Source organism: Micropterus dolomieu, linkage group LG02 (assembly GCF_021292245.1).
Source record: "Micropterus dolomieu isolate WLL.071019.BEF.003 ecotype Adirondacks linkage group LG02, ASM2129224v1, whole genome shotgun sequence".
NCBI lineage: Eukaryota > Metazoa > Chordata > Actinopteri > Centrarchiformes > Centrarchidae > Micropterus > Micropterus dolomieu.
In genome coordinates this window covers 18,054,576-18,080,165 of record NC_060151.1, presented here as the reverse complement: position 1 = coordinate 18,080,165, position 25,590 = coordinate 18,054,576, and the positions used below count along the sequence as shown (strand labels likewise).

Sequence of the window (25,590 nt, the reverse complement as noted above, 5' to 3'; positions counted from 1 at the left end):
AAAATAAAAACAGCCTCCTGTCTGTACTGGATGCTGGACAGTTGGAAACAGCGAGTAGATTACATCAGCCTGCATGTAATTTACAGAAAATATTAAAATAATCCAGTTTGAAGTTCATTTAGATTGAATTATGGCCGTTAAATAACATCTATAAATAGTTACTTTTTCTATAAAAATACATAGAGACTTATTTTGTATTATTTCATTACACTGAATAAACAATGAATCACACCTTTTTCACCAATCTCCTCTCTTTGGTAGGTGTGAAGCAGATCTAATGAAACTGTCAATCACAATTAAACAATTCAAAAGCAAGATGAGTAAACAGCAAGGTGAGTAAATCAATCATGAACAGCAAGAATGTTCAGTCTTTAAAAGGAGGAAAGCCTCTCACTGACCATATAGTCATACCATTAGAATGTAACTGATAGCCACAGATATTTCTTCAAATTGGTAACGGTTGCTCTACACAACAATCTCACCATGGATGATTGAATGACAAAATGTCCAGGCACGGTAGCAGTTTCCATTCCCACCGTGACATAATGATCAAGATGTTCCAGCTCTCTTCTTCATTGGCGACTGACAGCACACAGCTTATGAGCTGATGGGGTGAGGGTGAAGCCCACAACTGGTGTCAGATCCAGTTTGTCCTCTGTGACTCCAGGTGGAGGAGTGAAACGAAAGCGCTGCAGGAGGGAGGTGAACAAGAGGAAGAGCTCCATCTTAGCCAGACTTTCTCCGAGACACACCCTGCGAACTGCAAGAATGAAGAGATTTGCAAAGAGCATGATGCTGCGTAAAATGTCTTTGTAATCCCTAAACAACAAGAACGCAGAAAAGTTGTTGTACCTGCAGAAAAGGGCATGAAGGCGTCTCTCCTGACAAATTTACCCTCCTCATCCAGGAAGTGGGAAGGGTTGAAAGTGTGTGGGCTCTCCCATTCACTCTCATCATACAGAACAGAAGTAAGCAGAGGAAACACAGTAGTCCCCTGTAGACAAAAGAAGGGAGCACTTTAAATTACATTACACCTAGCTGACGCTTTCATCCAAAGCGACTTACAATTGGAATTACACTCACCGGCCACATTGTTATGTACACCTGTTCAATTGCTAATCAGCCAATTACATGGCAGAAATTCAATGCATTTAGGCATGTAGACATGGTCAAGACAACTTGCTGAAGTTCAAACCGAGCATCAGAATGGGGAAGAAAGTGGATTTAAGTGACTTTGAACGTGGCATGGTTGGTGGTGCCATGTAGGCTGGTCTGAGTATTTCAGAAACTGCTGATTTACTGGGATTTTCACACATAACCACCTCCATAAGAGAAAATATCTAGTGAGCGGCAGTTGTGTGGACGAAAATGCCTTGTTGATGTCAGAGAGAAATGGGCAGACTGGTTCGAGATGACAGAAAGGCAACAGTAACTCAAATAACCACTTGTTACAACCGAGGTATGCAGAATACCATCTCTGAACCCACAACATGTCTAGCCTTGAAGCAGATGGGCTACAGCAGCAGAAGACCACACTGCAGCAGAAGGTGCCAGCTAAGAACAGGAAACTGAGTATACCCATCTTCTGATGGCTACTTTCTAGCAGGATAATGCACCATGTAAAAAAGCTCAAATCATCTCAAACTAGTTCACTGTACTCCAATGGCCTCCACAGTCACCAGATCTCAACCTAATAGAGCACCTTTGGGATGTGGTGGAACAGGAGATTTGACAAATCTGCAGCAACTGTGTGATGCTGTCATGTCAATATGGACCAAAGTCTCTGAGGAATGTTTCCAACACCTTGTTCACCTTGAAGAATTAAGGCAGTTCTGGAGGCAAAAGGGGGTCCAACCCGGTACTAGCAAGGTGTACCTAATTAAGTAGCCAGTGAGTGTATTTCAGAGGTTGCTCGGGAGTAACGGTCTTGTTCAGGGAAACATGGATGGATGTGTCACAGTGGGAATCGAACCCCGGTCTCCCACACCAAAGGCATGTGTCATATCCACATATTCTATTCCATCATCACTTCACAGCAGTAGAATGAAAGAACATTTCAAAGTTCTTTCCTGTAAAAATATATTTTGTGATATATATTTCAGATGCGAGCACCTGACCTTTTTGATAAAGTAGCCCTGGAAGGTGACATCACAGCTGGTTTTGTGTGGAAGAGCCACGGGGACAATGTTAGCCAGTCACTGTGTCTCATGGATAACAGCATCAGTGTACGGCAGGTTTTTCCGGTCATCTACCTGGACCTGACGGCTTCCTACCACCCTGCTCAGCTCCTCCTGGACCTGGTCTGAACACACAAAAGAATACATTAATGTTCCTTGACAGTATTAATGAGTCTACAGCCATGCTAACAGCTCACAGTATCCTTTTACATTCTTAAACATAAATGCACACATTAGGAGGAAATATTCACAAGCCTCATCTCTCCCTTTACCTTGCATATGTGGATATTTGGCCATAAGCAGCAGACCCCATCTCAGTGTAGCTGCTGTGGTATCAGTACCAGCTGCAAACAGGTTGGTCACTGTATATATCAAGTTCTTCTCATTGAAGTGAGTGTCCTTAACAAAAGAATCCTAACAGAAAGAACATTCACGTATTATAAAACAGATGTATGCAACATTGCTGTTCTTTTTTTAACATGAAAAACACAAAACATGTTGTCTTACATCATCTTTCTGTTTCCGAATAAGAAAACAGTCCACAAGCCCTCTGCAAATTTGAGGGTTCAACGTTTCTTTTAGATGCTTGATTAAATCTTTGACATCTCTGACAGTCATCTCTGCATTTTCTTTTATCAGCTGCCGATTTTTGATCCAACCAAACAACCTGGGAAACATGTTGTAAAGCTGTGACACAACAGTAAAAACAACAGAGATTATTAAAGACAATGTAGATTAAAACCCAAGTAGTTAGACTTCATACATTAAAAAGGAAACATGAAGTTCACCTGGATTGGTGCAGATCCAGAAATACGGATGTTCTCGTTGGCTCTTCTCACCAAGTTTTTGAATCGGGGGTCATTGTATTCAAATCTTCTTCCATACACGATTGAAGAGATGATATTGGATGTTGCATAATTTACTGGACTTGTTGTATCAAATGGTTTCTCTGTAAAATGGCAGCCAGAAAGAATTAAATTATTAAGACTGTCACAATTCCCAATGCATCAGGCCCCTTCCTTGCCATTTTCCACTCATCCACTAGATGCCCTCTGACTTTCCCTCCTTTCACCATTACCTGACTGCCCCACCCATCTGCACACCAGAGGCGAGTTCCTTCTCAAAACGTTTAGGGCCGGTTTGCAACATTTTCGGATTGAACGACATGTTTCCTTGCAACGTTGTGCAACGTACCGCAACGGGCTTAGAGGCATGTTTTCTTCTGTTTGGTGGGCTTGTGTCAGGTGTTACGAAATCAGCGGCTGTGTTAAGAAGGCAGGAAAATGCAGTGCATTTGTGTACACAACAGGGTGTTAAGGGAACCACCGTTTCTGTTGAAAAAAACCTTTTGCTACATTTTGTCTGCTCTGAACTCAGCCACAGTTTGAGACCTGCGTTGAGTAGTGTGTGACCCCCTGTCATCGATCACATAGACTCCCATCACAAGATGGCAAGTTGTGTAGTGTGCACAACCATTGGCCGACGCTGAAAATCGTGTAATCTGCACGAGCCTTAACAGAAACTGTCATAATTATAACGTTAGCCTATATCAAATGAGCAGTGGACATTAATATGAAATATATTTTACACACACACTAATATATATATATATATGCTGACCCCCAATTGTCGAATGTTCGATACTAGTGAAATAAGGATCATCCCATTTTGGCGATATGGGGGTGCTGATTTTACATAGATCTACCAGTTTTCTCCCAATAAGGTAATAAACATGTAAAAAGAAAAAAGAAAAAAAGAAAAAGAAAAAACTTTCAATAAAAGTGCTTCAATAGGTGTGTGTGTGTGGAGCAGAGGCCCAGCTTCACCGTTCTTGTGCTGAGTTGTCCGCACCTCGCGGGACTTTCGGATAATTTATCACCGTTGATGAACCACACAACGAATATTATCGTTTTTAAATAGCCAGCTACTTGAAACTTGATGTGATTACTAGATGACTGGGCACATTGTAGAGCTTTGAAATTTTAAAGAGGTTGTATTGTGCTCATTTTCAGGTTCAAAAAATCTTAATTAGGGGTTGTACTAGAACAGGTTTACATGGTTTAACTTTCAAAAAACACCATATTTTTCTCATAAACCACATTGCTTCAGCTCCTCTTTTCACCCTATGTGTTGTACACTCCGCTCTTGAGCTACAGAGTGATACATCTTACTTGTACAAAATCTTTGTTGGGAGTTTCACATGCTCAGTTCCCAGGTAAGAACTACTAGCCAATCAGAAGCAGAGAAGGGCGGGTCGTAAGTAACAAGGTAGTGTGATCCAAATCAAAGCCTTCAGACTGCAACCGTAACCTAGCAGATGGTATAAGTTACTCAAGTCCACAACCACACAACATCATTGTTCCACATCTTACCATTAAGACTAAATGTTGAACTGTTGCCGGTGTTCTGATGATCTATGCTGCCTTGCCGAAAAATGCTACCATAGCGCAAATTGATAGACTCGACTCTACTCAACCCTGCTCCGTTTTCCATTGCAGATAGTACCCAGAGATAGTACGTAGCTTGTCATCATAGCGACACCACACACATCTGCCGCGACGTAATGTTCAATGCGACACACACACCAGTGACCCACACAGCTCTTAAAATATATAGTCTATGGTTAAAACCTTTCAATATTACTCAGAATGTAAAGACAGATATGCGGTATGAAAACCTTCCAGCTGTGTTTTCCTCTGCCGTTGTTGCTGCAGTGGTCTGTGTGACGGCAGGAGCAGAGGGCTCTGTGAGCGCGAGGCTGGCCGGCCTCACACGCTCCTGCCGCGGGTTGGCTCAGGCTTCTCTCGCAGCCACTTGCAGAGCTCCTCAACTCCAAAAATATTCAAGCACATTTTTGTTCCGCCATCACTTCTCGTATTGTCAATATTCTAAATCTACACAGCTGATTTCTCACCTCAAAACTTCTCATAACTGGATTTAGTGATGAAATTCCATACAAAAACTGTAAAATATAAAACTTTCTGTTGCTGGCCTCTGTCTGGTGCAGCAATGATGATGCAGTGAATAGTGATGATTCTCTCAGACCAATCAGCAGTCTGTCGTGTATTCACATTACATTTTAGTATCCCTCAGCTCACTTGGAACCTGGAAGGAGGTGAGGTGATAGGAAAAAAAGTACCTGGAAGCAGGTACAGGTGCAACATTTCTACAATGGAAAACCAAACAAAGGCGAGTCGAGCCAAAGGGCCTCCGCTCAGACTAGCTTGGTTTGAGGGCGTGCCTGACCCCCGCAAGCTGCTTGGCAAGCTTTATGGCACGTTTTCATTGTGACGTCACAAGTAAAGGAAGTAAAGGCTGGACTACAAACAAGCTGTTTTCAAGCGGTTCAGAGCGCAGCTTTCTGTGGGAGATGGGACTTTGGGCTTTTTGACTTTGCAAACCTGTTACATGCACACAAATGATATTTAACTCAATAAAGGAGAGGGAAAAAGCCAAAAAAGCACAATACCACCTCTTTAAATTTGATTCAGCATATAAAACATTCCTACTTTAGAATTGTATTTAGGTCTGACAGGTTCCCGTAACGAAGGATAGACTATATTCCCATCATTTTGGGCCAAATCAAAGTGAAATAGTCAATTTAAATTCATAACTCTGAACGTAACCTCACCTGGAACAGGTAAACCTTTTATGGCATAAAACTCTTTTATACCATAAATCTTCGCTTTGAAGTAAACCCTTCTCTAAGCCTCTGCCCTTATTTTGTAATTAAATCATTGCATCAGTTCCTTCCTTTGCCTTCATTTGGGTTTTTCCCATTGTGACAAAGACAGAAGTAGGAACATAAAAAGTATTTACTTTTAAAACAAACCTCACCAGTAATTACAGTGGCTACAAATTTTTTTTTAAATGGATGATTTATGATTATAATTTTCTGTGGCAAGCATAACAATACACATAGAGGTGTCTTGATTTGGAAAATAACAGACCTTGTGGAGGAAATGTCCCTCAGCATTAGGATGAACCTTCTTTACATCATCTGTTATTTTTGTACATCTGAACACCTCGTCGTGTATTATCACTTACAAATATTAACTACGTACCTTTATGCTCTTCAAACAATTTGATTAGATGGTCGCATTCCTCCAAAATTTTATCCTCAACTACTCTTTTTCCCATCCCAAAGTCTCTCAGGGTGGTGAGGGCAAAACGTCTCATCTCTTCCCACGATTCTCCATTTGCAAACAGAATCCCTATAAAACATGACTTGCAAGTTAAAATTAATCTGTACCAGTTATGTATATATTATACTGATAAGGGATTCACCAAAATAAAACAAACTAGAAATAAGAAGACTGAACTTTGAAACAGATCATTAAAACAGTCAAACATAGAACATGTTTTTTGTGATTTTGCTTTTGTTCGTTTATTATTTGACTTTGTACTTATATGTTATCATACTCTATATTAAAGATTTTATTAAGAAAAGACATACCATGACCTTTAATCCTCTCATGTAATAAAGGGGAGATGTATCGGTCTCCAAACTTGTCTGCGTAGCTGACGAGAGCATTTTTGACTGTCTTGTATCCTGCCAGCACCACCACTTTATTGGGCCCAAAATGGACCTTGAATACTGGTCCATACTTCTTGGAGAGCTGAAACAAAGAACATGAATTGGACTGCAGAACTAAAAAAATTTAATAATATCAAATATACATATGTTAATTCCCCTTTGTCTATCTATAAGGCAAAGAACAAGATTAGAGAGAGCCAATGTAGTTCCCCATATCATTTAGTTACCTCATACAGCGTGCTGTAGGTTGATCCAGCTGCAGCAAATTGCCAAACAAGGGCAGTGGCCTGGGTCCCGGAGGCTCCTTTCTTCGATGGTCAACGCTGCAGAAAAATACATACAAGGCGAGCAGGATCCCAACAGTGCCCAGCAGCATGGTTGTACTGTACAGAAAAAGAGTTTCCACTGCAGCCATATTTTGAAGTGTCTCACAGATAACAAAGTCAGAGACAATATGCAAGTTTTCCTTTGTGTGTGTATGTTTTATTTTGTGTGTGTGTTGGGGTGTAGTCTACAACTATCAAATCCAGGTCTTTTAGTCCAGATGAAGCAGTGAAACAAAAAGGCTGAAGGAGGGAGAAGAGCTCCAATTTGGCCAGATTCAGTGACCGTCAGAAATGTAATCTACCAACAGGTTGTACTTTGACTTTTTTTTGGCTCCTGGACTCATTTCAGTGTATGGCCTATTGGTTAATGTACAACTGTTTATATAGATTAGTTTACATAGAACACCCAGTTCAAAGGTTAACAAGGGAATGCATACAAGTAACACAAGAGTTAATATATGATGAAATTCATAGTGGACTAGAGGGAAGTTTTATTCAAGGCACTGCACTGAGTGTTGTATGATTGTGAAAATCAGAATACACCAAAGGTTTTACATAAATGTTACTTTTATTATTAATTAGCAAGACTGACATGGGTGATATTTAAAGTAACAGTGATTGGATGAAAAATGAAATGAAATCAAATATATTGGGTCATTCAGCCTAATGAGTGCCATTTGGTCTCAAAAACAACTTTATTAATATCTCTAGTTTCATTTTTACACTCTTAATGTGTATAATAACTGTTGTTATTATACACATGTATTACCATGGAGAGCTCAGAGTAAGGGTCCTGCCTCATAGTAAGAGGCCTGAACTGTTATTCAGGTCCACTTGCAACCCTCAAGTTAAGTACAGGGTCCCTACTACATACCTTACTTGTAGCCATTCAAGAACTGTGATTGGTCAGCTTGGTAGCATCACATTTCCTCCTATGCATTTCCGGCTTGTCCTTCTTCTTCTGCCTCAACCGGTTCAAGGGCTGTCCGAACCATCTCCTCCAATGCCTTCTCTTGTTTCTGTGAGTTAATTTCACTGCTGTTCAACATCGATCAGCTCAGTTTCAGTCACAACTGTTTGTAATTGACTGTAACAGTGGCCAAACTCAGAACCGAGGCGAAGAAACTGATTAAACTGAAACTTTAAACAATAAGTTGTATTTTGCATGATTTCATTACACTGAATAAACAATGAATCACCTTTTTCCCCAATCTCCTCTCTTTGGTAGGTGTGAAGCAGATCTAATGAAACTGTCAATCAAAATTAAGCAAGATGACTATCATTTAGTTGTCGTCTTGTGTTGTGTCCCTGTTGTGTTTAGTTTAGACTTGTGGGTGATTATGGCCTGTCTGTGTTCTATCAGGTTTCAGAAAGCGGGCTTGGTGAAAACTCTGAGTGAGTTAACATTTATTCATTTAGCTGACGCTTTTATCCAAAGCTATACATGTCAGCACGCCTCTAGAGCAACTAGGGGTTAAGTGTCTTGCTCAGGGGAGATGTCTCACAATGGGAATTGAACCCAGGTCTCCCACACCAAAGGCAAGGATTTTATCTATGCGCCATCACCACCCCGCAGTTAAACCTGAGATGAGGGAAACTCTGGGTTTTCTGTTTCAGAGAGCAAAATCAGATAAAACCTAGATCAGTAACTCATCGCGAGGAGGTTAGGTTCACAGGATAAGTTGGAAAACCGTCAGTTTCTCTCTGACTCCTCTCCTGTGGAGCCTGAGGCAGCTGTCACACTGTTTCATTTCCTCATTCATACTGTCGATATCAAAGCACATATCGGAACGCATTTAAATCTTTGAAAACTTATAGCCTATTCATTTTTTACCCAAACATGATCTTGAACATGACCACTTTTATGATCAATCTGTCATCGACGTAAGGACAGAGAGTTATCGCTACACATCGTGGATTTATCCTCAGCACAGAATAAAATCTATGTCCATCTTTAGGTATAACACTGTGACTCTGTGGACATTTGCACTTAAAACACAAGGCTACTGTGAGCTACATTACTGCAGTGGCCTCACTGTTTAAACTTAAACTGATCAATAAATAAGTTATCTTTCATATTGTAGTTGCACTAATTGGAACATTCCTATCGTAGTTATCATAGGCCTGCTGGAGATAATGCGACTGTGGAGAATGACTGTGGTGCAGCTGAAACAAACAGGCAGATGCCGTAAATCCCTAACCTACTTAATTTTAAGTTCCTAAAATCAGTTTCTTGTCCATATTAACATATTAAATTAAACAGTTCTCTTTGTCTGTGTCTCTCACACACACACGCTCTGCTGTGCTGTGCTGTGCTGCTGTGTTGCGTGCGCTAGGCCGCAGCAGCCTTAAGAACCATCATGTGATGGGTTTTACTGTCAGAATGTGTAACCTAGATTATTGTATTTTCAAAGTACAGAAGTCAAAGAGAATGTTATCAGAAGCCTTTATAGTGCTGTCACTGTGAAAATCCTAAAATGTGATCTCAAACACCTGAGTGCAGCAAGGTTTTCACTGTGGGGCTGGAATGAATACAGATTTTTTGGGGCATCTTCTGTACAATCAGTTAATGAATCACAGCAACCGCATTCCTTTTCAACAGAGAGATTAGGGTAAATAATACATAATAACAGTGCTGTTATACCCATCAACAACACTATGTCCTGAAAACTGGTTAGCTACAGCACATACACAGTTTATAACCCGCAAGCACAAACGCAAACAGGTGTTCAGTGGCGACCTGACCCTGAAAAGATAAAATTCTCTTAAACAGGGCATGGTAGCCCATAAGATACACCAAATCTTGAAAAATCACTTGTAGGCAAACGGTATTTGTCTTGAGCAAAATCTTTGACAATGTGCTTAGTAAAAAATTCAAAAGAATCTAATTTGGGAGCTTCCCCCACCTAGCCACCCACCTTTTCGTCTTGTCACATGGTGAAATTTGGCAAAGATTGGGCAACAATAAACACATATTACCCAGCAATCATCACTGCATATGTAGGCTATGTGAAATGAAAACCAAAGAAAATAAGACAATATTCACTCTGTGGAATACATTTCTTTATACTTTGCTTGCTACAGACTTTCTTTGATAGAACTACTGATTGACACTATAGCAAAGGTGGATGTGCAGATTTGAGGGTCTAAATACCACATGCTCTGACCAAGTGTGTAGATGTGTGAGGCGATATGGAATTTTAGTGTGCAATAAAAACTTAAACGTAAATTTCACACTCGTGTCACGGGCCAAACGCGGCTGCACTGTCTGCACTGCTTATACCTACGCACCTGGCTTGCCCATTTTTCCAGCATCTAACATATCCGCTATGAGGACATGTTTACTTGCTGCCTAATATATCCGGCCACTGGCAGGTGCCATGGTAACAAGAAATTCAGTGTTTTTCACTTTACCAGTCAGTGGTCATAATGTTATGGCTGATTGGTGTAGATCATCTTTAGAAATTGCTTAAAGATATTTAGGAGTTGAACTTAAAACAATTACAATAATATAACCAGCCCCTACATATAAGAATTTCTTTGTTGTAAAAATTATTTGTGAATTTTCTGGGCTCATGGAACACAAGGCTGTATTAATCAAAATATAAAAATGTTGGAATGGGACCAACTCGGGTCGACCATGGCAGGGAGTTTTCCATGTGTTTGGACATGCAAGAGATGCTGTCAAGACACAGACACAACCCTAGCAGGCCACCATACCTTCAAACAACATCAACAAGGGTGAGGTTTTTGTAATGCTGACAAACAGTACAACTAATATTAATCAAACATGGTAAAGAAAGAAAGACTGACCATTTTTTTCTTGCAACAAATAGGAGTGAAAGCAATTAAAATGGGAATTAATTTCTCAAACTAACATTTTCATACCATCTGAAATAATTTTTTGTGTTCAACAGAATCTTCGATTGGAAAGGCCAAGGTGAACACCCATAGAAAAAAGCCCTTGGTACACCTGATGGACCAAGAAGTCCTCAACATGGAGGACAATGACTAAATTCTGTATTTCAAACCTGACATGATAATTAAGCCAAATTGGTCTAGACAGAGTGGTGCAATTGTGGAATGCACACAGCATCCCAGGTATGCTAAACTGAATACACTTTTAAGCAGTTATTTTTTCACACTCAAACCACATATAGCATTGCTATGTTAGTTATTTGTTTTCTTGTTTTAGGCCGTGGGAGACCCAATGAACTCGCAGCTGGTGGCTGTCCAGCTAAAATCTCTGAAGAGCTGCTGCCCAATGCCTCTGTTGTGGAAAACATGTATGAGCAAGAGTTTGGATCCTCGCTGACTTGGGTGTCAGTTTTTGGTACTGACCTATTTGGTGGTGATGGAACAGTGGATAAGACATGTGGCTTTGGTGGGGGAGACCTGGGTTCAACTTCCCACTGTGACCCACCAATGTCTCCCTGAGCAAGACGCTTAGCCCCTAGTTGCTACAGAGGCGTGTGACCTCTGACATAAATAGCTATATAGAGAATAAAATAGCTTAAATATTTTCATCTGAGGCAGATAAATGTGAGTATAAATAAATGGCTATACTACTTTCCAAGATGTCTTGTTGTACCTCATAAATGTCACCCAAAGATGCGTATGAACAAAGTAACCGAAATGCTGTGGTGTTGAGTAGCTAGTAAAACAGACTGTTATGCTACAGTGCTGATTCACAGTTTGTTAACCCTTTACGCAATTATAGTTTTTATATAAAATCTTTATTGGCCTCCACACTGTTGGAATCGACTATAGATCAGTCTGTGTGTTTTGTACTTTACTTCTTCAAACTGTAATCAGTCTGCATACAGCCTCTATAGATACCCTCTTAATTGTTACACTATTTAACTGTATGTTGGATGAGAGCACCCTGGATAACCTTGCTCTTAAAATAAACCTAGGCATACAGATTGATTAAAAATTTTATGTAGCTGACACTGTGCCCCCAACTTGTCAGTTGAATAATTTGACAAGTAAGCCTTTGCTTTAAACTCTGTTGTATTGAACTTTTTATGTGAAATAATATCTTGCATACAATGACAAAGTATTGCAGAATTTCTCTGCCACTCTTCAATGCAGCTCCTGTCATGCTCAATCATGTTGGGACATGATGGTGTATCTGAGAAGAGACACAAGTGAGAGTTAAACAATTCCACCACATCGGTCTGCTCCGTTTTTGGCATATAACCCAACTGACTGTCTAAGCAGGTACTCAGAATTATTGTCTCCCTGTAAGAATAGGCTCAGAAGGAACGTCAGTCTTCTGAAGGCAGACCTCCAACCGTGGCTACTGGTCTCACAGACTTACATGCAAGACTGTTGACAATGAAATGTTCCCCCCTCAGGGTCAGAATGAACAGAATGATAGGGCTTCAATAAGTTCACATGACACCACTGTACTTTCTTCCTTCTGTCTGGTGTGTAAACCAAATAGTCCCTTTCCGACATCTGGCTTTTAACTGTAAGGCCCACTAAACTTTGCGTGAAACAGTGAACATACCATTAGGTAACAAAACCAAAGCTTTATCCCCAGGCTCAAACAGACGTGTATCAGTTTTTCGATGGTTTTTCCATCTTCGCCTGCTTGCAGCTAAGATTTTTGTGAGCAGTGGCACAGACCATATGCAGTCGGTGGTGGAAATCATTCACATAATTAACAACATTATCAGGTGGTTCGCTTTTTAACTCATCACCCAACACTACTAGTGGACCTTGAACCATGTGTTCAAACACCAGATCGTTAGGACTGAAACCTGTGCTCTCGTGATACCTCCCTTAAGGCAAGCAACAACCAAGGCAGGCCCTCCTCCCAGTCCTGACAGAGTTCAGTGAAATATGATCATAGCATAGATTTCCACGTCTGATGAAAATGGTCATGGAATCTGAGATTCAGGATGGTAGGCACTGGAAACCTAGTGCTTAACCCTCAACCGTTTAGCCACTTGAGCAAAGGTGCAAGACATGAAATTACTCCCTTGGTCCGTTTGCATCACCTATGGGACACCAAAGGTAGTCATAAATGAAGTCAAGGCTTTCAGTACTGGTTTGGTTTCAATCAAGCTGAAGATATTCAAATGGCTTCTAAACCACTGAAATCCCCCTCCTGGAAGGCAGGTTCACCATGGCTTTTAAAGACTTCAACAGGTGGCCGCAATCAAACAGGAAGAAAGACTTAAAAACACAGAAGAGAGAGCAGGCCAACACCACACTGTCCTAAAAGGCCCCAGGCCGTCACAACAGCAATCTCACAAACTACCTATCTATAAGTGTCTGGGCAAAAAAAAAAAAAAAATACAATGATCAAGATGTTCCAGCTCTCTTCCTCACTGGCGACTGACTGCACACAGCTCATAAGCTGGAGGGCTGAGGGTGAAGCCCACAACTGGTGTCAGATCCAGTTCATCCTCTGAGACTCCAGGTGGAGGAGTGAAACGAAAGCGCTGCAGAAGAGAGGTGAAGAAGAGGAACAGCTCCATTCTGGCCAGACTCAATCCGAGACACACCCTGCGACCTGCAAGAAAAAAAGAGTTGAACTGGGCATGCAACTGTGAAAAATGAGTAATCACTAAAATACAAAAGCTGGACAAAGTTGTTGTACCTGCAGAAAAGGGCATGAAGGCGTCTCTCCTGACAAATTTACCCTCCTCATCCAGGAAGTGGGAAGGGTTGAAAGTGTGCGGGGTCTCCCATTCACTCTCATCATACAGAACAGAAGTAAGCAGAGGAAACACAGTAGTCCCCTGTAGGCAAGAGAAGGGAGCAGGTCTATCATATAAAGTGAATTAACATTTCCAGCAAACATACATTTTGTGAGTAAGTTCTAAAACAGATGTTACCACCTAACCTCTTTGATAAAGTAGCCCTGGAAGGTGACGTCACGGCTGATTTTGTGAGGAATAGCCATAGGGACAATGTTGGCCAGTCTTTGTGACTCGTGGATGACAGCATCAGTGTACGGCAAGTTCTTCCTGTCCTCTACTTGGACCTGACGGCTTCCAACCACCCTGGTCAGCTCCTCCTGGACCTGGTCTGGATGCACGTGAAATAGGATTTCAATCTGATGAATGTGTTTCCCAAATATCATGCTAGCACTGTTAGCAGAGATGAGCATGGGGGGATGTGTTTTAGCACCTTGAATATAAGGGTACTTGGCCATGAATACCAGACACCACTGAAGTGTATTTGCTGTAGTATCAGTTCCAGCTGCAAAAAGATTTGTCACACTGTTGACCAGGTTGTCATCATGGTAGTGTGAATCCTTGATTTCAGACTCCTGGTGTAACAAATAGAAAGCAGGGATTGTATGATGCAAATAAGGTGCAATGTGTAAGAATTTAAACTTCGCTCCACCTGTCTAATTAATACTCAAAACAAAAAAAAAAAAAAGAGGGCAGCATATTACATATCAGGTCATAACTGCTGCTAACTGGGGTTGCGGCCCTAGCACGGGGCTTTGGACCACTGGGTGGTAGAAGTTATCAGGCTCAGGGTGGGGGGGGGGCAATGTTACCGAGCTCAGAAGGTTGCTCAGGCAACAGATGATTTTATGCAAACAATGGGCCCGTGGTCATCTACAATAGCCATCACAGCAGTCCACTTGCAAAGCACAGAGACTACACCAATTTGTAAAAAGCATCTCTTAGTGCAGCACACTTTTAAACCAGTGCAATTGTTTGTTGCCCTTGGTAATTTGATATTTGCACATACATCTTTTCTATTTGTTTTCTGGTAAATAGTTTGTTTTATGTGCACAGAACAAATTTTAATAACAAAAAGCACTGTCTGTACCATTGAGTTTGTTTCTTTAACATCATTCATTGGTCAATGTTCTTTTGCATCTTTCTGAATATAAGGATGATAACATCCATTCCATCAGTGTACAAATTAAAATGCTCCACAAATCACATACTTCATGTCAAAGGCAAATATTGAACTTTTTAATCCAAAACACATTTGTCTGTCAGCTTTGGTTACTTTTCAGGGAAAAAAATGTAATACACTTTCTGACAAGTGACAGCAATATAGGCTACCTCAATGTACTTGCATTAAGTATAATTCATCTGCAGTTAACATTGATGAAAATGCCAGTTTAGGGGGCATTACCTAATTTCATTGTCCTACTTGCACTAATGCAAATGTTTGTTGACCCATGTGAGTAAATTTTTCCAGAGCCAATGCCATCTAAACTATGTTAGCACTGTGCCGTTTTGTCGCATTGAATGAAAACGTTCAATGCAATTTAGCGCACCAAAGCGTCGGCTCATTTCATTATCCAACTTGTACAAGGAAAATTGAACAAGTCAGTCTAAAACCGGAAACAGAGACCGCTCGCCTTCAGAGTAGAATGCCATCGTTTTTAAAGGTCAATTTAAGGATAGCTAAACTTACACACTAACACTAAATAAATAGCTTAGCCTTCCTGACACTCAACCACACATTATTTTTATTAAATTGTCAATCGGTACTGGAATTACAGAGTGCTGTGATTCATGTCTATGTAACGATAATGATTTAACTGATTAAGTCTACTTAATCTGTTACTTTGGGTGAACGTTAAAGGCTACGGCCTACATAGTGCTATGCCTTGTGATGAGTCTGACTTGTAAAAAGAGTTGATTTATCTCCAACTTTGACTTCATTGCACAGATCTGTTGTCATGGCAATAACACTAGGGGAGAGCAGGGCAACCTGATTTTAAAAGATAATGTTTCAGACAGAGATATATTTTTGCTGTGGTTACTAACTCACAGGTGTGGTCTATCAATATCAGGTGGTATTTTGACGGCCGCAGGAAACGATGACAAAATTATGCGATATTTGGCAGCTCCATCAAGGGTTGCATGCTGAAGGTGCTGTCACAGCTTGGACTGCAAACGCAGTCAGGGCTCGGAGAAAATTGCCTCGTTACTTTCGCCCTGGTTTACCCTACTACTCTGACAGAAGCGGCCAATCAGACCAAACACTGTATACCTATATTATGTTAAATAAGCATATAACTATGTTTATATTTAACATGACTTGCCTTCATTGAAACTCTGACAACTACACCGTTTATTTGTGGGAGGAGTTCAGAGTTATCTGCTTTCATTAAATTCGCTTTTTACTTTAGTTTTTTGGGATTACAAAGTTGATTTAGCGTCACTCGAGCTTCTGTGCATTTCCAGTTCCACTGTGGGTTGGCACCCAGAGCTCTGTTGGACTTTTTCATATTTGCATTTTAAAAAAAACAAAAACACAAATAAACAACTTAACCCCACACACCACAAAACCACACACGGAGTAAAGAAAGCGAGGAAGTTGAACTACCTGGTGAGTTTGGAATATATGAGCCTGTAACTTTATTCCAGCTATCATTGTACTTTACTCTGAACGAGTTAGCATAGCCCTGATCAATACAAACCCCATTCAGAAAACATTTCAAAGGTCATTGTCCTGCAGATCTGTTTATTGCAATTATATCACAGTAAAATGTAAACAGCTGTGGTAATCACGTGTTGTATTTGCCTTGTATGTGAACACTTGGCAGTTGTCCAGCTATAAAACCCCCGCAAGGAAAGCGTTGCGAGGATTAAATTTGCGTTGTATGTGAACACACAATAACCACAACAGTTCTGGTGTCGGGTTGCTAGTTTGAATGAAGCGTGTTCATGATGAGTTAACAAGGCATTTAAGCTGGCCTTAGTTTGGTGAAAGGGAGACACTTGAATTGAAAAAGGTGTACAGTTTTATTAGCCTATAGGAGTGGATTCACTGAAGTTGGACGCCTCACCTCCAAATTTAGTTTGCGGGTCAGGAATGCATCAACAAAACATCTGCACATCTCAGGGTTCAGAGTCTCTTTCAGATCAGCTATTATGATTTTTGTGTCCTCCCTGTTCTCTTCCACATTCTTCATTAAATTCCTCCAGGTTTTAAGGAAGTGGCCCAGACAAGGAAATAGGTTGTATATCTGTAATAGAGCATAACACAATTTTATTTGAAGCCCCCATTCATTTAGGTTTAATGAGATACTGAAATACAGCTTCCAAATAGACATTGCATAGGAAAATTCTTAAAATAAAACTATTAGGATATTACAGACCTGTAAAAGTGTTTATATTTCAAGGACATTACTGTAGCAATATAATTGATCTTTTAAGCCTCAGGTTAAAAAGTCTTTATGCAGAAAGAACATTTTCTTGCAATCATTAAGTCTCTCTGTAGTACCAGGATAGGAGCTGATCCTGTCAGACGGATAGTCTCGTGGTCTTTTTCCACCATGGCTTGGAAGACCGGGTCTTTGTATTCAAACCTCTTTCCAAACATGATAGCGGACATAATATTTGAAGCCGCATAACAAATAGCCTGGGTGTTGTCGAAGGCTTTACCTAATAGAAGAGAAAAAAAAAAAAAAAAGAAGTGGGGAGGTATTTACGGGACTGCTTAAAAAAGAAAAATTTTGTGTAGTGCTTTTAAAGAGGAGATCGAGTTACCTTCATATTGTTTAAATTCTTCAGTCAGGTAGCGACATTCCTCAATGATTATCCCTTCACTAATCCTTTTGCCCATCCCAAAATCTTTTATTGTAGTTAAAGCAAAACGCCTCATTTCTTTCCACGAGTCACCATTGGAAAATAGTATGCCTGGAAACAAAAGTGGTTTGTAGAGACAAGCGCAAAAGCAAGATACTAACACTCAAAACATTCCCTCACCGTGTCCTTTGTTGAAATCGTAGAATATGGGAGTGACTGCTCTGTCTCCAAACTCTTCAGCATGGTTGACCAGAGCCTGTTTGACTGTCCTATATCCTGCCAGGACTACCACCTTCTGAAGTCCAAGGTAGATTGTGAACACTGGCCCATATTTTTTGGACAGCTAAAAAAGAAATAAAGTACATGCGAGACTCAATCCTAGATAAGAAATGTAATTTACTTATACTTTGCATATGCAAGTAATATAACTACTAAAATACAAAATGAACTGGCTTCTATCAAAGCAATGGGACATTTCTCACATCAAAAAGAGAGTTGTCGAGTCTCTTAAGATCCACCTGAAGCAAGTTACCAAGCAGCGGAAGAGGTTTAGGTCCTGGAGGCTCTGTCTTCTTTTCTTGGGAGCTGAAGCTGGAGTAAAAAAGGTGGAGCACCAGCAGGACCACAATGGCCCCCAAAGTAGTGGACTGGAAAAGAAATTCCAACATGATCCTGCACTTATACCGGACTCCTTAGAAGGACAGACTTTTTCACTGAACAGCTGTTTTAAAAGCTAACTAAAAGGGATAAATGTCAGGTTGTCACAACCACAACTTTCTGTTTCTTCCTGTTTTGTCGGGGGGGTTGCCAGTGTGTGCCAGCAAGGTTGAGGACCCAAACGCAGGACACTAGGGCTGAGCAGGTTCAGTTCAAATATTTAACAGAAGGCGTACTCACAACAGTGGAAGTCCAACGAAAACCAAGTTACCCACTTAGAACCAAAACATCCATAAGTAGATAGGGAGCAGGAGTAGAGCAAACACACATGAGACTAACCACAATCCAGCACAGACTGAACAGAACATTAAGCGGTGAGACAAACAAGCGGGGCGGGAACAGGAAGCAAAGTTAGACAAGAACACCAGGCACAGAAGATTACAAAATAAAACAGGAAGTAAAGTGCACGGGAACACACCAGGACAGATCTACCAAAGTAAAACACAAAATATGGAAAGACTGCAAAATCAGGACATGGACTGAGACCGGACCAAACAGGACTACACTAAAACATGGAGACACAGGACTAAGGACACGAACAGGTAAAAAACATGCAGATAAACATAGAATAAACTAAGCTACAAAACCCTTAACAAGACAAGATCAAATAATGAAACACAGAAATACACAGACCAGGAATAACATTAACATGAACTAAAGCACAGAACTAAGTACTTAAGGCACTGGACTAAGAACTGAGGCAAAGAACTAAAATGCAGGACAAAGACCTAAGATAAGAGACAAGACATAAATAACTAGGGACATGGAATGAGAGAAACAGAGGCAGATAGATACACACATGAAACAATGGCAAAACCAGAAACACACAGGGAAAAATTAAAACACAAACATAACCCAAAACTAAACTCATAACATGTTTCATCTCTCTGTAGGACTGTAGAGCCACACCTTCTTTTAGAGAGGGTGCACGTCTCTCACCTCTTCAGTATGTGTGTATGACCAGATTGGCCGGCAAATTCCAAATCTAATTAAACTGTCAGTCATGATTAAGAACCCACAGCTCGAACCAGGCTAATGGGATTTGTGCAGAAGACTCATGTTGCAGTAGAGGCACTACCAGGTTCAGCCACTCCCCTTTTCACCACCCTCTCAACAGTAGAACAACAACAGAGATTTGACCTGCATGTCTTTCGGTGAAAAGAGAGGTCAAAGAAACTGGCTGAACAGGTTTTGTGGGCTACATCAGCCTAGCCTATTTAAATTCCATATTGTACTCCAAAGAGCACTTGCAAGCTCTGACACAACTCGGATAATGAATGAATGCATTATCTTTATTGAAATTATACTCAGGTACAGTGAAATTTTGCATGGCTTTTCACTAGCAAGGACCAAACGATCAACAGGTATGATTAAATGATTTATTGATGATCGAAACAGAAGATGTACGAGGCTTGCAGTTGCCGAAGAGACACTCAAAAGCGTTGTGGGGAAGCTACGATAGGGAAATCCGCTGTAGCACCCAGGCACGACAGACCCCCTTATAACACTATGGAGAGAAAGAAGATCAGGAGGCAGGACAGAGAAAAGGGTGGAGGGGAGGGATGCAGGATACGAGCGCGAAGGGGAGGAGTTAGGACGTGTCGGTATTTATGGAAGTGCTGGTGATGACGTGGTTGATGTGTGGTCCCGCTCCTGAAACTCTGCTAATTAGCACCACCTCATGTGTTTACAATGAAACAACTAAATGATAACAGTTACCAGAAACCAGCAACATATATAAGCATATATAGGCAGCATATTGTAGTGAACCTACACTTTGTTAACGAGGTGGTATTATGCTCATTTTCAGGTTCAAAATCTTAATTAGGGGTTGTACCAGAACAGGTTTACATGGTAAAGGACTACTAGCCAATCAGAAGCAGAGAAGGGCGGGTCGTAAGTACCAAGGTAGTGTGATCCAAATCAAAGCCGCTTCAGACTGCGACCGTAACCTAGCAGATGGTATAAGTCATTACCACATGTCCACAACCACACAACATCATTGTTCCACATCTTACCATAAATCACAACAAAAATCACTATATTTCAACTCAATTTTACATAAAAATTGGCCAAACAATTTGAACGTTTGCTCAGTAGCTTTCACATCAGGTGTAACGTTTGCATTATAGTTATAATGTTATATGTGTTAGCCAATGTTTACCCCGCACTTGAACAGTCTGTGAAGTTACATTGCTGTGTTTATTTTAAATATAATTCACAACCAATAAAGTGTACTTACAGGTTGTGATTGTGAATTTCCAGCACCAAACAGAGTCGGAGTTGCATCGTCTTTTAGGACTAAACCTTGAACTTTTGCCGGTGTTCTGACGATCTATGCTGCCTTGCCGAAAAATGCTACCATAGCGCAATACTCCTCCTCTTTTGGGGTGTTTCAGCTTGGAGTCAGGCCGTCTGCTTGAGGGGGTGATAACTCCATTTGCCTCGGTTCTCATTGAATGTGGTGGAGTGGACTCTTTGTTCTCTTGAAGTAAATAACCAATCTACTTTGTCATCAAGGTGTTAAGGACCAGGTTGTTGTCCTTAGCCAGATGTTCCACCTCAAGCCTTGAAGTTGTTTTCAGCCAATCCTGGACAGGAGCAGGCTCTAATTGCATTATTGAGGCTGTTTATATGTGGCATTAAGCAAAGATTGTATATAAAAAGGAATTAACATGTTGAGCCACATCCTGCTGGCTACTAGAAAGAATGCCTGTTTAAGGCACTCTGCGTTGGCTTCACTTTCCTGAACTGGAGGTTCCCGCTTGGTCTCGAGAGACAACTTGTGCGCGGATCTCACTTTCCCGCTTTATATGCATATAAATAGGTACAAATAGTCAATAAGAGTAAAATACATCTTAAGGATTAAAACATTGGATCCTATGTTTGGTCTGTCAAAAGAAACTATTTGGTGTATAAGAAGCAAGAACCCATTAATAAAAGTGGGGATGGCAAATGAGCTGGTCAACTTTCCTGGATGTAAGCAATGGAAAAAGATCAACCTGTTCCAGAGTGAGGGAAATGTCCATCCATCCATTGTCAACCGCTTATCCTGCGTACAGGGTCACGGGGGTCTGGAGCTAATCCCAGCTCACAATCACACCTAAGGACAATTTTAGAGACACCAATTAACCTAGCCTTTGAGAACCCATTCGGACACAGGGAGACAGGAAAGGGATCTACTATCCAAATCATTTTATAATCTTAATATCGGCTCATAAATTAGCTCTTTTTCACTTTAATATAGGCATTGGCATCGGCCCCCCAAAACCCATATCAGTTGGGCTCTAATGACTAATTACTACAGACTATGTACAAAGAATCCACAGTGGCCGAGAAGAAGGAATATATAGGTTAATGTAGCAGTCTTGTTATATGAAAATACACATAAACCTTAATTCCCTCCAAATAATTTTAATTAACGTGTTGCTAATTATAAAAAACATTTAGGCTAGTCATTTTTCCCAAGACCATTTCAGAGTAATATTTGTGCCTGGCGGAGGCAGTTATAATGCCATGCTCCAGCTCTCTTCCTCATTGGCGACTGACAGCACACAGCTCATGAGCTGACGGGTTGAGGGTGAAGCCCACTGCTGGTGTCAGATCCAGTTTGTCCTCTGTGACTCCAGGTGGAGGAGTGAAACGAAAGCGCTGCAAGAGAGAGGTGAACAAGAGGAAGAGCTCCATCTTAGCCAGACTTTCTCCGAGACACACCCTGCGACCTGCAAGAACAAACCCATTTACACAGCATTAAACTGGATCGTGCGGTGTAAAATATCTCTGTAATCCCCAAACAATAAATAAGCGGTTGCACCTGCAGAAAAGGGCATGAAGGCGTTTCTCCTGACAAATTTACCCTCCTTATCCAGGAAGTGGGAAGGGTTGAAAGTATGTGGGCTCTCCCATTCGCTCTCATCATACAGAACAGAAGTAAGTAGAGGAAACACAGTAGTCCCCTGTAGACAAAAGAAGGAAGCATGTCTATCATATAACGTCTCAGAATGAAAGAACATATTTAGGTTTTCAGCAAAAAAAATATTTTGTGGGGAAGTAAGTACCTGACCTTTTTGATAAAGTAGCCCTGGAAGGTGACATCACAGCTGGTTTTGTGTGGAAGAGCCACAGGGACAATGTTGGCCAGTCTCATGTGTCTCATGGATAACAGCATCAGTGTACGGCAGGTTTTTCCGGTCATCTACCCGGACCTGACGGCTTCCTACCACCCTGCCCAGCTCCTCCTGGACCTGGTCTGAACGCACAAAATTCTACATTAATATTCTCAGACAGCCCTATTTTACTGGTTTTAGCACATGGAGCAGGTGCATTAGGGCAGTCCGAATCCACTTTTGCTAGTTTAACAGCAGAACAAATGGTCAGTTGAAAAGGGTTGTACTGTTATTAGTAATTAGTCATGGGTGTGTTTTGGGTGTAGGCCAAAGTGTAATCACCCATGCCCTTTAAAAGCCAGGTGCGCTTGTACTTTGGCGCATTTGTTTAAATGGTGCATGAATGAAAAAGTGTGATGCAGAGTTGCAGCAGAGAGAGAGAGTTCATGCGAGTAAGTGAGTGTCAGTATGGAGGTGTAGAAATTATTTCCTTTGATCACAAAGCCTTATGTTACTTACAGTCAGTGGTGACTGACTGTAAGTCATCCAGGAGTCATCCAGGATGTTCTGTAATTTTCTAATGTTAAACTCCGATAAAACTGAAGAAGTTTTTGTTCTGGGGCCCAAGCACCTCTGTGACACATTATCTAAAGATATAGTTTCCCTTGATGGCATCGCCCTGGCCTCCAGCACCACTGTGAGGAATCTTGGAGTTATCTTCGATCAGGACATGTCGTTTAAGTCTCACATTAAGCAAATTTCAAGGACCGCCTTTTTTCACCTACGTAATATTGCGAAAATCAGGAACATCCTGTCTAAAAATGATGCAGAAAAACTAGTCCATGCATTTGTTAATTCTAGGCTGGATTACTTAATCCAGAATAGAATTTAAAATCATTCTTCTTACCTACAAAGCTCTTAATGGTCAGGCACCATCTTATCTTAAAGAGCTCATAGTGCCTTACTACCCCACCAGAGCACTGTGCTCTCAGAATGCAGGGTTACTTGTGGTTCCTAGAGTCTCCAAAAGTAGACTGGGAGCCAGAGCGTTCAGCTATCAAGCTCCTCTCCTGTGGAACCAGGTTCCAGTTTGGGTTCAGGAGGCAGACACCATCTCCACATTTAAGAGTAGGCTTAAGACTTTCCTCTTTGATAAAGCTTATAGTTAGGGCTGGCTCAGGTTAGTCCTGAACCATCCCTCAGTTATGCTGCTATAGGCCTAGACTGCCGGGGCCACTTCCTATGATGCACTGGGCTCCTCTCTCCTTTACCTTCTCTTCCTCTTTATGCAACCTCATCCCATTATTGCATGTTACTAACACGACTTCTCCCCTTTCCAGTAGTCTTGTGCTTTCTCGTCCCTCTCCTCTCTCCTCCTGTCACTTCCTGCAGGTTTTTCTGGCTCTGGAGCTGTGGAGTCTGGATCTGTGGCTGCGAGTCACCTGCTGCCCCTGTGTTCCTGCTCGACACCCTCTGCTACAACAACTATTGTTACTAGTCCTATTATTATTATTGTTATTATAATAATTAACACTACGACTGTTACCATTAACACTACTATAAATATCTGTACCATTTTTTTCATTTAGTCTATAGCACCTTTGCTGTCTGTACCTCTGTGTGTGTATATTGTGTAGGCTGCCACCCTCTCTCTCTCCTTCCATCCCTCTCTTTTTCTCTCTGTTCCTCTCCTGCCCTCTCTCTCTTTCTCTCTCGCTCTCTCTCTCCTTCACCCCAACCGGTCGAGGCAGATGGCCGCCCACCCTGAGCCATGGTCCTGCTCGAGGTTTCTGCCTCTTAAAAGGAAGTTTTTCCTTGCCTCTGTCGCCTAGTGCTTGCTCTTGGTGGGAACTGTTGGGCTTCTGTAAATAGCATCATAGAGTACGGTATAGACCTGCTCTTTTATGAAAAGCGCTGTGAGATAACTGTTGTTGTGATTTGGCGCTATATAAATAAAATTGAATTGAAAAATTGAATTGTTCAGCCTTCCTCCAACGGGAGGACCTCAGAGTATAAATACTCAGTGCTCTGACAGGGCAGAGCAGATGAAGTCTCCCGTCCTCTGCCGTCACATGAGGTGGAGGATGAAATGCCTGCAGCACTGTGGACCCTGCCGCACAAGAAGGCACTTTAGGGATGTATCCTGGACGAGGGTGCGGGATAGCCCTAATATTCCCCGGGGCAAACTCCAGGCTTGCGGGGAAACTGAAAGCGCTTGGAGATCCCCCACCCTCTTCAGAGAGGTGATAGCAAGGAGAAAGGCCATCTTGGGGGTCAAGTGCTCAGCTGACTCCAGGGGTTCGAAGGGGGCCTCAGCCAACGCCCCAAGAACCACCGCCAGATCCCGAGTGGGAACCTTGGACCGAGTCGCAGGTCCGTGTGGACGGGGCCCTGGAGCTGAGGAGGGTCTCGACTGCTCCGGCTGTTAGACCCGCCTCTAGGTACTGTGCCCCCTCAGGGGCCAGACCCACAGTCGCCATACAGCGGGGCAAGGGTAAAGAACCCGGCCCTGCGCCTGGGACAGCAGGTCTCTCCTCAGAGGGACCTGCCACGGCGGGCCGTCCAGGAGCGACATGATGTCCAAGAACCACACCCGGTATGGCCAGAACAGGGCTACGAGCAGTAGGCCGACATTTTCCTGGCGGACCCGCTCCAGAACCCGGAAAAGCGTACAGACGTAGCCTCGGCCACGAATGTACCATGGCATCCAGACCCAACAAGGCTGGAGGAACGAGAGAAAACCATAGCAGGCAGTGCGTAGTCTCTTGAGACGCAAACAGATCCACATCTATGGGGCCGAACTCTCCGCACAAGAGCTCCACCACTTCGGGGTGAAGTCTCCATTCCCCGGGCCTCAGCCCCTGCCTCGACAGCAGGTCTGCTCCCTGATTCTGCGTCCCCGGGAGATACATCGCCCTGAGCGATAGTAACCTCTGCTGGGACCACAGGAGGATCTGACGCGCCCAGAGGGCGCGAGCACAGACCGTCCTGGTGGTTCACATAAGCCCCCACCGCTGTGTTGTCGGAACGAACCAGGACGTGATGGCCTTGGAGATTGGGCAGGAAAGTCCTTAGAGCCTGGAACACCGCCAACATCTTGAGACAGTTGATATGCCACTCGGACTGATGCACCTGCCAGGATCCCCTTGCAAAGCGGCCGCCCATGACCGCGCCCCAGCCCGTGAGGGAGGCGTCTGTCGA

General features: G+C 42.1%; 1 pseudogene; it reads right to left on the bottom strand.

Moving 5' to 3' along the window:
- Positions 1-455: 455 nt before the first annotated feature.
- Positions 456-18,627, bottom strand: LOC123959299 (annotated as a pseudogene).
- Positions 18,628-25,590: the final 6,963 nt, after the last annotated feature.